Source organism: Phoenix dactylifera, chromosome 14, assembly GCF_051530095.1.
Source record: "Phoenix dactylifera cultivar Ajwa chromosome 14, Ajwa_hap1_PhDact_Kaust_v1.1, whole genome shotgun sequence".
NCBI lineage: Eukaryota > Viridiplantae > Streptophyta > Magnoliopsida > Arecales > Arecaceae > Phoenix > Phoenix dactylifera.
In genome coordinates this window covers 28,178,523-28,192,996 of record NC_143203.1, presented here as the reverse complement: position 1 = coordinate 28,192,996, position 14,474 = coordinate 28,178,523, and the positions used below count along the sequence as shown (strand labels likewise).

General features: G+C 40.0%; 1 pseudogene across 1 annotated transcript; it reads left to right on the top strand.

Annotated features, from left to right (window-relative positions):
• Nucleotides 1-4,238: 4,238 nt before the first annotated feature.
• Nucleotides 4,239-9,286, top strand: LOC103713713 (putative amino-acid acetyltransferase NAGS2, chloroplastic; annotated as a pseudogene). The gene is made up of 6 exons (XR_015973174.1): nucleotides 4,239-4,379; nucleotides 4,811-5,194; nucleotides 5,857-5,962; nucleotides 6,886-6,997; nucleotides 7,192-7,352; nucleotides 9,096-9,286. The product of XR_015973174.1 is annotated as a putative amino-acid acetyltransferase NAGS2, chloroplastic (transcript).
• Nucleotides 9,287-14,474: the final 5,188 nt, after the last annotated feature.

Sequence of the window (14,474 nt, the reverse complement as noted above, 5' to 3'; positions counted from 1 at the left end):
CCTACATGGCCGCTTCTTGCTCCAAGCCGTGGATTTCTTCCCGCTTTGTTGGGAGAGTTCCCGAGTCCAAGAAGATTTCGCGCATCCTTCCGGTCCGCAACATCTCCAAGTACCTCGATCTTGGACGCAGGGGAGTTCTCTCCGTTCGCTACAGCATCTTCGACGGGGACGCCGGGAATGGCTTCTCCGGTGGCTACCCCGACACGGAGAACGAGCAATTTGTGGGCTGGTTTCGCCAGGCTTGGCCATAGATAAGGGGCCACAGGGGACTCCGGGGAGATCGTGGCTTGCCCGTATTTGGATAGAATTCTCCAGGTATATCCATCTCGATCTTGTCTTCTTCTTTGTGCTGTTTTTATTTATTTATTTATTCTAGACGCTATAGAAAAAAAATCTCTCATTCACGTCAGCTGAAACGGATCCACATTACTGGAAGATAGTATTGACATAAAGCTTAACTGTCAAATTTATGGTCGATACCTCTTCTGAGGTGCACTTTTGTGAGTTAATGAACTAAGAATGCAAGGTTTTCGAATATCAAAGAATGTTTGTGTTACTATAGTTATTTCTCAGTTATGAGGGCACATTATTGAGTCATATGATGAAGAGCCTTTTATAGTTCATTACTAATTTTTTCCCCCAACCTCAGGAATAATTGAAATCACTTTTGAAGCTTTCATAGACTTCAAGTAACATGTAGTGTAACAATTTTCTATCCGTGTTGATATACTTGGGCACCTTTTCACTTCCTTCAGATGTGATAGTTGTTCCTCTAGTATTTGTAGATGTGTCTCCAAAGTAATTAGATTGATTTGTAGAGGTAGCATCGTGGGACATATGTTCACATAGTAAAGTTGGTCGAACTTGTTACTTTATAGTGTTAATCATGGTCTTGGATCCCGGTGGGACATCCCGCGGGACACTGGGACGGGGTATCCTCCCAAGTGTTGGGACAAAACCGTCTCGCCATTGTCCTAGCATCCTAGTATACATGTCTTGAGACATCTCCTATCTCAAGTGTTAAGACGGGTGGATGAAGGTGCATCCTATTCCATAGGAAAACCGGGATAGCTCCATCCCGTGGGATTTAAAATCTTGGTGTTAATAATACTCCCTCATTATTTCCACCCCCTATCGAGGTTTTGAATTCTAGTTTGCCTCTTCCTTTAAATGAAATAGGAAGAATGCCAGTCTACAGAAGAAAGCAGCTGAGCATGTGGTTCCTTATCTGATTCATTTAGTTTTTTGTTGAATATTGGGTCGGGAATCAATTGAACTCAACTTACTTACGTTTCATATGCCTTATTTTTTTACTAGTTAACATGCATTTCAATTTGATGTATTTGTTTCCTTGCTGGGAGAATTTTTGAACTGGGAAAACCTTATAACTTGTAGAAGAAGCCATCACTGCAAATAACTTACAATGATCATAGGTTTAGATGCATCTTATGCAAGACATTTCACTCCTTCATGGTATGGGGATCAAGTTTGTCCTTGTTCTTGGACCCATGTCCAAATTGATAAGCTCTTGGCAGAGAGAGGTAGGTGGAAAAGGATCACATTTTAAGGTAGACTTGTTCATGCATGATGCAAATCTTGGGCCCCACATCCATATTGATCGTCCTTATTCCTATATATTTCGGGTGCTAGCATGTTAATGTTTTCCTTTCTCAAAGGGTCATGATGAAGTAATCATTTTATTCAATCTTTCATTTTCTTGGTATACATCTTGTCTTTTTATTTATTTACTTATGCTTGCTACAACAAAATAAGTTGGAGTAGAGGAACTTATGGACTTTGAATCAAACTATGATTTGCATATATTGTTGGCGTATATCAAGGTTTGCTGAATTAGTACTGATAGTTGTATTGGGTGGCGATCAGTTTGATATGGTACCAATACATACCATAGCGACTCGAGGCATACCATAATCAAGGTGAGGGAGAGGAGGGAGGGAGAGAGAGAGAGAGGGAGGAGAGGGAGTAAGAGAAAAAGGAGAAAGAGAGAGAGAGGGTGAAGTTGTCGGCATCGTCATATCGTGGAGAGAGAGAGGCAGAGAGAGAGAGGAGAAAGAGAGAGGAGGGATGAAGCTACCAGGGTCGTTGTCATCTTCAGGAGAGAGAGACTATGAGAGAGGCTAAAACACGTAATTGCGGTCGTCATCAGAGATGGTGGCGATCGAGGGGCATCGAAATCCTAAAATCCTAGCCAAAATGCGAGAGGGAAGGAAAGAGTGATCGGGAGGTGATTCGATTCCGGTTTGGGTCGAAGGGTTATAAAGGCAGTGATCCATCCAAATCGCCCTGAACCAAGCAAAAACAGGTGGTTCTGCTCGATTCAGGTTAGTTTAGATTGGTTTGGCACTTCTTCTGAACCGAACCTGCATCTCAATCTAGTTTCCACCTGGAATAGGTTTGTACACCTTAAATTGGACGGTTCAGGTCAAGACAACCGACCTTGGCGTATGTATATATTATTGGTTGAGAAGAAGACCCTTGATGAACAGTTAACTACTTCACTGTCTATTCTTAGTTGCTTTAATAGAAGAGTTAGGGCATACTTGCATGAAAGAACAAAGTTTGATGCAACATAGGGGAACAAAATGGTCGAGGATCACCTCACTTGTTCATGTTGCCCAAAATCAGTAAACATGTAATATAATATAAGCCATTAAAACAATAAATCTGATATTATATCAAGATGTGTCTCTATATCTTATGGGAAAAATTGTTACAGTAGAAATTCACATGTAGCGTGCCAAAAAGAAAAAAACTTTCATGTTAAATTGCTTTTCAACCTAGTTTTTTTTTTGTAACAATATCTGCAAGAGTAAAATCTGCATCAATTTTTTTTGAGGCAATGCAGTAGGTCCTCACAACTTTGATAGAATTTTATAAAAGTATCAAAATTCAATTTATGGGTTGTTCATATTTGATAATTCGTTCTTAGTTTGCTTTTAGTCAAGAATAAAAAGAATATTGGGTATAAATAGAGGTACGCATCTTTTTTGTGAAGTCTTATTACAAGTCGTCCAAATGCACCAGTACAGAGAATTGCTTGATGAATTAAATATAATGCTAACATGAACCAAACATTCAATCAAATACAATGAAGATCCAATGTTATACAGAAGCAGTTTACAACCTGACTTTCTATTCTTAACACCTTTTCACTTTGTTCAATTTTCATTTGACTTTGTGTTTGAGACCTGAATTTTTTCAATCTAGAATCAGAGATATCTTTAAATGCTATGCCTTGGTATGCTAAGGCTGTGCGATGGATAGACTTGCATCCTTACTTAATGTTGAAATTTGCACACACACACATATATTGGATTCATGTTCATAAGATGTGACTATAATTTTATGCTTTTCATCAACGTAGGATCATATAGCCGACCCCAACTAGTTTAGGATTAAGGCTTGGTTGAGTTTCAATGCAGTCTATTTTGTTTGTAGAGGATAATAGAATATTGTCTATTTGCATTTGTTGTAAAAAACTGGTGTTTGCTTCATGTTGTCCCTCTATCAGTGCTTATTTTTTTGCTGTCATGTGATATACTCATGTCTTCTCATATGCTAAATCATGTTTAAGGAAGCAAGTGCAAGTATGTTGGTTGGTACCGAATCATGGTTTCCGATTCAGTAGAGGCAGAAATGGAAGCTACTGGGAGGATTCGTCTTATGATAGAAGAAAAACTTTCTCAAGGGCCTCCTATATTGAATCTTTGCCGGCATGGTGATAATAGTTGTTGGCATGAACTTGGTTATTGCATTGCAGGCGGTGATTTCCTTGCAGCTAAGGTGATAAATATTGCATGGCCTGCCAGAATTGGATTACTTCATGCCATTATTTCTGAGAAGATCAAATAAAGACATTCATCACTTATTATATAATTGTTCCTAAAACATTTCCGTGTTAACAAAGAATTGAACTAGAAGTAGGGAGTTCCTACTGGTACCAGAGGGGGCAGGAACCAACAAGTTACTAGTATTAGTATAGTCAGTAACTTTCTTTCATTGACCAGTTGTTTTGCAATGTCTTGACAACCATGTGGCCATTGATAGATATATTTATACCTGATTCTAAATTTGTTATTAATGTTCTAATTTTATTTGTAAATAGAAATCTAAGGGATTTCTTGGTTTAGTTGATTTCTTTTTCCTCCTTTCCGTTTTTACCCTCTTCTTCATGCCTAATAGACTTTTATAACTTTTCTTTTGTGACAGAGAAGGGTTGTTGTTGAAGGTATTGATTTTGGAGCAACCAGTGAAGTTAGAAAAAATAAATGTTTCCAGTGTACGAGAAAGGCTCGACAGAGATTGCATAGTTATAATAAGCAATTTGGGTTATGCCAGTTCAGGAGCAATTTTAAATTGTAAGTATGCTGATCATTTTTCCTTTTTTTAATATTTATTATTTAGAACAAGTTCATTCTTCTAAATAGGATGATGATTTTCATTCTTTTTATATGTATTTTTTATATCTTTTTCCCAATTACCATGACAATTGAACTGTAATTAAATTTATAACCAGTGCATTCCTAATGTTTAGTTAAATCGCAACTTCACAGAAATTTTTATTTTTATAAGGAATGATGTAAATTATAATTAAATTTTGATGTTTCATTTTGACATTTAAATTCTCTACCGGTTCCTCATTAAAAAAAAACTGACTTTTATTTGTTATTTCAATTACTTATTTTGACATATTGCAACTACTTATGTATTCTCTCTTTTTTAGAGATTCTGGACACACTTTTCTATGTTATGATTGAGGACTCACCTTTTGGTTTCTATAATGCTTCAGCACTTATGAAGTTGCTACTGCTTGTGCCTTGGCTATCGAGGCAGACAAATTGCTTTGCATTGTAGATGGTCAGATTCCTGATGAACGTGGATGACTTATTCATTTCAGGATTTATTGATTAGAAAGAGAGCTGAGCAGAGTGAAATAGCTGCAAACTATGTCGAAGCTGTAGGTGAAGAAGATATTTATTGTCCAGGCTCTGCTGATTCATATAAAAGTAACAGAACTCCTTGGGATGGGATGGGCTTTACTGAAAGTATAATGCAACATTTCAGAATGGTCTATGGTCTTGTGAGCAGGGATTTGCTATTGGTGTTGAAGAGCGGTTGAGCAGATTAAATGGTTACCTTTCAGAATTGGCTGCTGGCAGCATTTGGTTGCAGGGTAAGGCTATATTGCATATATGACAGCATTGTTCCTGATGAGCACCTTGTCATGTACTTTATATCAGGATGTCTTTTTTTAATGATTTCTCCTCTTGTTTCTCGGTGAACTTGTAGATTTTTATTAGATGAGAAGTTGTTTTACAAATTCTTTCATTCATTCATTAAAGATAGCATGAAAGTAACACATTCTGTGGGGATGACCACCTTTTGTCAATCCCTGTTTGGTCCTTGTTGTCCATTGTGAAGGTTTGACGATATTTTCTGTTCTATGCAGAGGTTTGTTTTGCTACCATTTCTTCTTTATCAAATGATGTTCAATAAGCTGTTGAGTTACACTATAATCTTGGAATTTAAGTAACCTTTTGTTTTGGGTTTTGATGCCTGCAAAGGATTGCGGCCTGAGCAGCCATTGCACATACCGAGAAACTGGCATTGCACCATCATTCTCCAAGTATAACTCATATCACCACCACATGGCACCATTTTTTTTGTAAATTCATTTCTGTTTATGTGATTTGCGGTTTCACCAGTCATAGCTCATGACATGCATGTGACAGGGGTTGAAGGGCCTGTCTGGAGGTGTCTTACTGACTGGCGTTTCTTAGACATTAGTTACCTCCATGCAATTCTTTTTCGTTATTCATTGTTCCCTCCTCACAGGGTGAAGTTCAAAGAGTTCATTTAATAGATGACACTCTACTACTCTTAGCGAGGCATTGTTTTGGGAGTTATTTACAATAGATGGAGTAGGAACCATCGCGGCCAGGTATGAAACCATCTAAACCAATGTTTTTGATTTGTTTTTTATTTACTGGTCTTATATCTGTAATGTCTTTAGCATGATTCTTACAAGAAATTGGAGTTGATTAATGACTCGTGTCATCTTCTTTTCCTGCTTTTACTTGCTTTGAACTTTCATTATTACTTGCTTATCTGACTAAATGATTATTGAATATGTTTTACATCCTTCAGGCATTGCTCTTTTTCTTTTTTCCCACTTTCAGATGCCAGTGTTTTGTTGTGTGCTTAACTTTTGTTATGACATGGCTGATTTTCCTTTCTTTTTGTCCCATTGTATGAAAGTCCCAAGAATTTGTATATTATTAGCTCACTTCTTTCTTCCTTCTTGATCTAGACGTCGATTTAAAAAATGGTAGACTTTTCTTTTTTTACATTTGATTCATGAGAGGGTTAGCCCTTTTCGCCCACATCATTGTCAGTGTTTCTGTATTAAAAAAATCATCTGACTTTCAATTCAGAGGCTGAGGCATCATTATGATATACCTTTTGATATGTGTTGTAGGAATTGGTTCATCGTTAGACTACTTTTTTGTTACTCTTCTGTTGGCCTTCTTTCTTACATTAGTAATGTACATAGTGCTATGCATCGCTTGATGGGTACTCGTTTTGGCACAACAAGTGGAATTGTTAGTGCCTAGTTCTTAATTTTGTTTTTGTTTGACTAAGCATGTTACACTTCATGTTTTTTCTCATATATGTGATCGGAAATACATCTAATGTTTTTCATGATGTTTAGATATTAAACCACAATGTAGTTTAGTTTGACTATGTTGTACAACTAAATTGTTCCATCTTGTGCATGTTTTTCTCTTTTTTTTTTGCAAAAAAATTCACAATTGATCGGTATGGTTTGGCATCATTCTTGCCAATTATTTCTTGTTCCTTTAGTAATTTGTATGAGGGAATTCAGCATGCTACAGTGGCAGTTCTTCCTGGTCTAAGGCAGCTTATTCAACCTATGGAAGCATCGGGTGCATGGGTACAAAGAACTGATGAAGAGGTCTAGGTTATCCCACACTTCATTTTGTTAATTATTTCAAATATACTATTTGCAATTTATTTATGTAACCTTGATTCCATTTAGATCATGTAATGTTTGTAAGCAGGTCCAAGTATCAAGATTATTTTTCTCATGTTAAAATCTAAGCTAAAGTGATGTTGTCAGAATCATTCTAACTTGATCTTTGGTCTCAGCTTATCAAATCATTGGATTCATATATCATTGGGGAAAGTGACGACGGTTCAGTTATAGCCTGTGCAGCCCTTTTCCCTCTCATTGAGGAGAAGTGTGGTGAGGTTGCTGATGTTGCTCTCTCCAGAATGCTGCGGGCATGGACAATGAGACAAATTGCTTGGTATACATTTACTGTATGTAAACCACTGTTATTTTTTGTCCTGTTCCTGTAAAATGCAATGTGTTGATTTACTTGAGAATATACATACATGCAGTCATGTACCAGCTAGCAGATTTATCAAATTAAAACTTATGATCTGATGAACTCCAAAATGAACTTTTATATTTCCCCATTTTCCTCTCTTTTTTCTCAATATGGATATATTATATTACAAAGCAATGATCTGAAGCATAGAGAACATTCCATCTTCTCATTGAACAGAAGCACAATATTCTCTGTTACACGTCTTTTTCCTGTCTTCGGGTCTCACTGTTACTTGGTATTCATAATCAGAGAACATTAAAGATCAATCATAGAAGTACCTCTACTTAGTGTAGTTAGAAATGTCTTTACCATCTTCCCATACTTCGTCTAATATATGAGATCCAAGATGGCAGCAATGGCCATTCTGGAGTAATTCATGGCTGAGATATTACATTCAGGTCTTTGTTTGTCTTCCTACTAAATTTGCATCTTACACAATAATTCCAGTCAGGTCATTTATTGATCCTTTTCTTTTGAAGCTTTCATCCATGATTTAGATATCTTCAGCTGTTATTTGGTTTCATTAGTTAGACACTATATAATCAGCTAAAAAACAAAAAAGGGGCATTGTTCTGAATATCACTGGTTAACTTGTAGATGTTTTTTAAAACATATTTACCTTTGGTATCTTCGATAAGAATTTAACTTGACCCTGCTGTAAGCCAGCACATTTGGAAACTCATGACTTTGACGACAACTGCTCATACCTGCCACTTCTCCTGTACATGTGCCCTCTGTAACTTCACTGGAACCCTTCTGTAAATGTTTCTTCCTTTACCAAAATTACCTACTGTGGTTCTCCATCTTAAACTTTGTTTTTCCTCTTTTATAACAAAATGTATGAAACATGAATCTTTTTCCTCTCAATAGATCTTTTATTAATTCCTAAGCAAGAAACTAACATGAACATTTGGTTATGTTTGATATAAATTCATTGTAGTTTTAGGATATTGATGTTTTAATTATTTTGACAATGTCCCGGTTTTCACTATGTCATCAAATTAGTTAGCCAAACTACCTTGATATTTCCCTTGATTTTTGAAACTTTTGGTATTCTATCTGATCCTATTGCCTTACTTAAGCTTTTTTTATCCAGATCTAATGGGAATTTACTTGCATAATTACCTAAATTTATTTATTTATTTCTATTTATAAATGTTAGTCTAGCAAAGTCTTCCTTGACTACTTTAAGCTATACTTTCCATGATCTAATATACCTTCACAAAGACTGTATCATCCTTAGCATGATATCTTAACGATTCTCTTTAGCTTTTCCTTGTGAGGAAATTGTAAATGTCCTACGTTCAAGTGTGTGCCATAGACATGTCGTACCATCAACATCCTAACATGCAAAAAGCTTACATTGCTGATGCACAAGAGATATCTGCAAGCACCGTATGCTTCAACATCTTCGAAAGAACCACTACCTGGAGACTGCTTTCTTTTTTAGTTGTCAATAAGAAGCACTGATTCATATGTAACATGTAGATTCTGTCACTTAAATTAAGGTGTATTTAGTTAAATTTTGTTATTTTGTCCTTTTAATTCTGTTGGATATCAGCAGTGGTATACTTCATTTATGGATCATGTCTTGTCATCATCAGTATCCATGAGTTTTATTACGCATTTTTTAAAATGAGGCTTTGTTTTATTAAGCAGATTTTATTGACAAGAAGGCATCATCCTTTGGACTAGAAAGACTTTTCCTGCTTACAACTCGTGCTGCAGATTGGTATATCTCTTATACCTTCAATTTGGAATGACTAAACTGTATATGCTCACTTTCATTACTGATAGTGATTGCATGAGATCACTGATGAATAAACTCTTTTATAGTTTGTTTCCTTCTATTTCTATTCTGGTCTTGCAATGATTATATATATACATAAACTGTCCTCTTCATATATATTAGTTTAGCCAGTGCAGCGACTTCTTGGTTCTCCTGTTTAAGAGCATTTGAAAAAAAAAGCAATTTGGGCTTACTAGGTGATCTCTGTTGTTTTCTTTTTATTCTTGAGTTTTAGCTCAAGAAAATTAAAATTTTAGTAATTTATGGTTGTATTTTAGGTTGAATTCTGCAGTACATGTGAGCATTTAAACATGAAGAACAATATCAAAAAAAAAAACCCACTAAATTTCAAGAACCTGAGCAGATAGCAAACTACTATATGATAATTTTGCTTATATCACCTGTAATAACCAAAAACAATAATGACACAATATGTCCAGTAATAACCAAAACGGTAAAGAGACAATGTACCATGTACCATGTTGGATATCATGCTGGAGCCAAATGATTGATCTTATTATTAGTATGATTTAGAAGCTCTATACATATGATGCAAGGTTTGTGAGACGGGGCTTCTCCGAATGTTCTGTTGAATCCATTCCACAAGAGAGGAGGAAAAAAAAAGTCAATCTCTTAACGTGGATCATATATATATATATATATATATATATATATATATATATATATATATATATATAAAGTTACATCCAGAGCTAGGTGGGATCACTGTCAATAGCCCTGCCTTTAGATATTAATGGACGATGTATATCTTCCCTGCTGATTCACCTTCACTTGCTGCATGTTTGCTAATTGTGAATACGTCATTGTTTAGAATTCGGAATGTATCTGGCGGATAGATTGCTAGGCGCAGAAAACAGGAAAAGAGTTGTATGCAATGCACTTTTCCAAACCAATGAGATGTAGAATCTCTTGTATGCCTGTTGGCATCTCTACTGAACAGGAATTGTGACCTCGACTCTACTTTTTTATTTTCTAAGAAAAAAGAAATTGGCTGCTTTCGAAGTAAATTATTTGCTTACTCAATCAAATATCATACATGCATGTCTCGTCAAAATAGTCGTTGAAGGTAAATGGCTTTTCTTTTTAACAGCATTCGCAACCTCCACATGTATTTTATTTTCTATCCAAATTTGCACTGATCTTTGGTCCAAATGAATTCCGACATGGTTTATGGATTTTTTTTTTTAATTTTTTTAAAAGAAAATCTTCTTCTGATAGGGTTGTGTATTGAAATATCTTTCTGTCGTGCATGCAACTTTCTATCATGTTCGGTGCATCCGGGCCAAATATCTTTCTCTCGTGCATGTAACTTTCTATCATGTTCGGTGGATCCGGGTCATGTATGGTATCTATTGGGTCCGTCCAGCTAGACGCGGCCATCCAAATGTCGTATACGACTACAGTCGGGCCCATCTGCGTTCTGCCACCGTCTTTGAGTGAATGCTGGCCCCAGTTCTACCCTACCCATGTATGTCCATATATACACATTTACGCACATACATATATAGTGTGTGTGTGTATACACGCACACACACTAGAGATAGAGGTGGAGAGAGACAGATGCACGCATAACTCATTTAATTTGGAAAGTTGGAGAAACGTGGCATTCAAGTGCTCTATGAAACCGGATTGGACATTAAAACTGCCTGTGGGAAGAAGGTACGTGTCTTCCTGGACTTTTATGCCACCAATCACGGACTCGACCGTAGAGGATCTCAACTCAGCTTTATCGCTTGACGTGTCTTCTGAAATTTCCCTCTCGGCCCTGGGCCCCTGACATCTAGTTGAAGCATAAATTTGAAGGTCCTATCAGTCCATGTTCCAGGACTAGTTCAAATCTAGGAGAAGCATTGTTATTAATAAATATGTATTTATTAATGATGCGTCTGTTAAATCTGAACTTGTCCGGCACTTCGTTTGCTTGAACTAGATTAAAATTAATAAAAATGTAAAAAATATAGACCTCTGGTGTATGTAAAAATTACAATATATATATATAGCACCAGCCGAGGCACTTACAATTGCGGGGACTGTAATATCAAGTTCAGTAGATGCATAGTAGCATATATAACCCCCGGAAAATTTATATTTTAATTGACAAATCTGTCCTAAAAAGTATTCTTTTCTCGGCTGGTGCATCCACTTATAGAGAGAGATGACGCTACAAAGTAAGAAACGGTAGATTGGTTGCAATGCAATTTCGAGGCACCCAAGTATTGAGGTGGAAACCTTACAAAGCTGTTCAGCACAAGAGGAAAAACAGAAGAGATAGAGATAGAGATAGAGAGAGAGAGAGAGAGAGAGAGAGAGAGAGAGAGAGAGAGAGAGAGGTCATATTTACATCTATAAATGAGAATAGAACAATTATCGTTGTTGTGCATGTTGCATGTAAATAGACAAGTAGATTAAAGGTGCAAGTTGCAGGATCGAATAGTTGAGAACAAAGTGGCGAACCGGTTAATCAATATGTGTGGATCTTTAGTATATATCCTCTGTAATCTAGCTGATACTGTCACCCTTTGATGTGTAATGGTTACATCGTTCTTTAGTATATATCTCCTGTAATCTAGTTGATACTGTCACCTTTTGATGTGCAATGGTTCCATCGTTCTTTAGTATATATCCCCTGTAATCTAGCTGATACTGTCACCCTTTGACGTGTAATGGTTCTGTTGGGGGAAAAATGGACCACCCCACAAATGCAATTATAGCACCCAAATTCGTCAGCAAGATCGAGCTCACCATGCAGGCCGAGCTCAGAAAGCCGAGCCGAGCTCATGCAAGCCGAGCTCAGAAGGCTGCCGAGCTCAGAAGGCCGAGCTCAGCAGGCCGAGACCAGAAGGCCGAGCACAGCAGGCCGAGCACAGTAGGCCGAGCACAGAAGGTTAAGACCAGCAGGACGAGACCAGAAGGCTGAGCTGACCTCAGAAGGCCGGCCTCGTTATCTATATGCTGCGGCCATGCCCTGCAGCAGCCTTACCGCACCATGTTTTACTTGCCGGCCACGCCACGACATATTAATCAGGAACCATACTCTGCTACGACTGTCAACGCCTCATCATTCCCAAGAATGTACTGCACTGTGCGCCTCAAGCAAGCTCTGGCTGCACGCCATCTCCTCCCATGATGGGAACGGGCCATCCACGGCAACTCATTACTTCTACGCCCACGTCCAATCGTGACGGTAACCCATTAATTCGCCCAGTCACATCACAGGTAACCCTGCCACTCTCCCTATAAAAGGGGAGCTTCTCCCTCTAAAAAGGGGGCTGGAGGCTTCTTCCTCCCAAGGGAGGCTTCGGACTTGGAAATACAGTCCCTCTCCTTCTCCAAAATTAAGCCCCCCTCTGACTTAGGCATCGGAGGGCCGGCGCCGGAAAAGCCCGGCCACCGGCTTTCTTGCAGGCCCCCACGGAGGACGCCGCCCGCCGACGGATCGCCGCCCGCCAGTGTTCGCCGGAGCTCCTCCTCCTCCTCGGTTCGCGGCCGCCCCCGGGTCCAATTTCCAGCAACAGTTGGCGCTAGAGGAAGGGCCCGAGTTGCGGCCATGAAACTAAGGAGCAGAGGAGTCTTTAACGCCTCTCAGCATCATGCTCCAAGCCCCGGGCGCTCAGTCCAGAATCCACCACCAAGACCTCCGGCAGATCAAACTCCACAAGTCCAATCCGAGCACTTCGACGCGCTAGTGCAGCAAGTCCAAGCGCTAGCCATTGCAGCCCAAAGCCTGCAACAAGTGGAGGCTCCTCCTGTGCCGCCTCCACGGGTTCATGTTAAGCAGAGGAAGAAACTTTCTCCCGAGCCATCTCGAATCAGGCATGGCTCCCGCTACAACGACGTACGTGGGGGCAACTAGTGAGAAGTAGTAGCCCAAGTCTCACATCAACGAGTTGGAGGGAAAGAGAAATAAAAGCTGAGGTCTGGAGAAGGAGAGTTATGTACTCCCTCCTCATGGGTGTAAGTCCTTACGACGGCGCTCGTGACGTTGCTCTCCTTCAGAGCGTCGCCATCACCGAAGCCCCGGCCGTGCACAGAGGGCTGCCGAGCTCATCCAGGCCAAGCTCATGCAGGCCGAGCCGAGCTCAGAAGGCCGAGCTCGTCATCCACATGCTGCAGCCACGACCTGCAGCAGTCTCATCCAGGCCGAGCTCATGCAGGCCGAGCCGAGCTCAGAAGGCCGAGCTCGTCATCCACATGCTGCAGCCACGACCTGCAGCAGTCTCATCCAGGCCGAGCTCAGAAGGCCGAGACCAGAAGGCTGCTGAGCTCATAAGCGCGAGCTCAGAAGCCCGAGTGCAGAACACCTCCCAGAAAATCGAGCCAAAGAAGGCCGGTGCTGAGCCAAGTCCTGAGGGACTTTGGAGCTCAGGAGCCATCAAAATATCTCCAAAAGGTACAGGACGCCACTTTGGCTTCAAATAATTTCAATATTTTATCTATTTTCAGGTCGGAGAATCCAAAAAACGACCTACGGGTATCTCTATCTCCAACGTCGCCCCGCTCCGAATAAGGGCGCACGATCGCCAACGAATGAAGTCCATCTCCCGTATGTCTCCAAGATCGGATTCTCGACCAAGCTCGGATCCCCCAGTTAAAGGATTAACGTCATGCTACATCGACTAATCGAGCTCGGCTCGATCTCCATCGACTAATCGAGCTCGGCTCGATCTCCATCGACTATCGAGCTCGGCTCGATCTCCATCGACTAATCGAGCTCGGCTCGATCTCCATCGACTATCGAGCTCGGCTCGATCTCCATCGACTAATCGAGCTCGGCTCGATCTCCATCGACTAATCGAGCTCGGCTCGATCTCCATCGACTAATCGAGCTCGGCTCGATCTCCATCGACTATCGAGCTCGGCTCGATTTCGGCTTGATCGTCAACAGACAAGGCCAAAGAAGGCCGCTGAGTCAACTTGGAGCACTTAACTCCAATTGCATGAGAGGTACATCCTACTTGGCACGCACATCTCCATATATATTTGGCTATGTTACAGGATGATCGACGACTAGACTACTTCCTTCGCCCGAGCCAAAAAGCTGCTCGAACTCGGAAGTCGGGGGGTAGTGTTGGGGGAAAAATGGACCACCCCACAAATGCAATTATAGCACCCAAATCCGTCAGCAAGATCGAGCTCACCATGCAGGCCGAGCTCAGAAAGCCGAGCCGAGCTCATGCAAGCCGAGCTCAGAAGGCTGCCGAGCTCAGAAGGCCGAGCTCAGCAGGCCG